Genomic DNA, 1,968 nt, shown 5'->3' with positions numbered 1-1,968 from the left:
GAGTAGCTGGGATTACAGCCATGTGTCACTGCACCTGGCATATATATATTTTTAAGTTACCTTGATTTTTGTTGGTTTATGGTCTTTTTTTCTTTTTGGTGCCAGGAATCGAACTCAGGAACTTTTTGCTTGCCAGGCAGATGCTGTACCGCTGAGCTATATCCTCTGCCCCAAGTTACCTTGATTTTTAAAGTTTGCTTTTCCAATTCACGAGTGTCTGATTGTCTTATTTATGTCAGCGAAATTCAGAGAATTCAGACACATGAAGTCTTCAGCAGGTAGACTGCCCAAGGCTACAACAGCAAGATCTATGTTATATAGTAACCCAAAGATTCTGCTGGTAGGAAGAGCAAACAAGAAGCCCTCTTCCCCAAAAGAATTAATGTGTCTTATTTCACTCAAAGCAAGCTTACTACTTTGCATGTTCTTCTCTGATGAGAAATACGTACAGTACCTATTTTGTTGTTGCTTTTAAGACAGGGTCTTGCTCTGTAGTTCAGGCTAGCCAGGAACTCACTATGTAGCCCAGGCTAGTCTCGAGTTCTCTGTGGTCCTCCTGCCTCTGCTTCCCCAAGTGCTGGGATTACAGATGTGCATCACATGCCCAGCTATGTGCAGTACTTAAATTTCATAACTGTTAATCCCAAGGATGAATAGTTAAAGAAATTCAAAATATTTTAGCCAAGTCTGTAATCCAAGCACTCAAGGGGCTGAGGCAGAAGGACGGCCAAGAGTTCCGGTCAACCTGGGCTACACAGCAAGACCCTGGCTCAAGAACAATAAACAGTGGTTATCAGAGTCGGGGAAAAGCCTGCAAGTTGGCCTTTTCCTCGTGTTTCTCTCCTCGAATACGTACACCCTCTTTAGCACAGTGGGAGATACTTCCAGCAAACATCACCCTGCCCTAAGGGAGTTACCCACAAAGGGGAGACATCGGATCAACCCCAGGAACAGCAGGCTCTGCCCGGAGAGACGTCCGAGCCACGACCCTCTCTGTCCACCGAGGCAACGTGAGATTCCCAAACGGCCCCACCCACAGCCAGGCCGGCTTGGGACGAGAAGGAAACCGAAGCAGCCTGCCCTGCCGAGCTGCGATGTCTCACCACGTCCTCCCGCTGCCGTCACCCCGCCGGCCTGACACCCCTGGGCGCTGCGGCCCACTTGCCTGCAGTTACACCACGCCTCCTTTGCGGGGTCCCCTCCGGCTGCTCCCGACAAGCCTAACGCTGCATCTAGTTTGATCTCTGACTCAGCTCTGATCCTCCCTACAAGGTGGCCTGGTGCCACCCACGCCCAGGGCGACATATGGTCCGTGCCACCCTAGGACCCAGAGGGACTGCAGAACAAGCCGGTGACAGCTGATGGTAACCTGATTATTTCATCTTTCCACTGAAGAGGCTTTTGCTTCAGGGAAAATAACACACAAATGCTGGAGATGGGGTTGACCTCAAGGCGGGGAATGGCTGGCTTAATTTAGGGGCAGTTTCTGTTCCCTCCATTGTTCAGTGAGCTACGGGAATGGACCGGATCTTTTCTTCTGTCTTGTCCGGCCACCTGCTTCGCTTCTCAGTTACTTGAAAGTGCTTTATAGTGTCTTTGTCAGTAAGATAAAAGAAACATTAAATTTTAAAAATGTCCTATGCTTTGTTTACTATTAATTTATATGGCAAAAATAAGTAACATTTTACTCTTTTTCTTATTTTTTAAAATTTTTTATTTTTTGAGACAGGGTGTCACCATATACCCCAGGCTGGTCTTGAAGTCAAGGCGATCCTCCTGCCTCAGCCTCCCAAGTGTTGGGATTACAGGTGTGTACCACCATGCCCAGTGTGTGACATTTTAATAAAACTGGATTTGGAAAACTTCTTTTGTTTTGTTTTGTTTGAGACAGTCTTGCTATGTAGTCCAGGCCGGCTTCGAACTCAGAGCAATCCTCCTGCCTCAGCCTTCTAAGTGCTGGGATTACAG

This window comes from Chinchilla lanigera, unplaced genomic scaffold (genome assembly GCF_000276665.1).
Source record: "Chinchilla lanigera isolate Chin_1 unplaced genomic scaffold, ChiLan1.0 scaffold00090, whole genome shotgun sequence".
In the NCBI taxonomy this organism is placed as follows: Eukaryota; Metazoa; Chordata; class Mammalia; order Rodentia; family Chinchillidae; genus Chinchilla; species Chinchilla lanigera.
The sequence above is the reverse complement of the archived record's forward strand: the minus strand, read 5'-3'. Positions refer to the sequence as shown.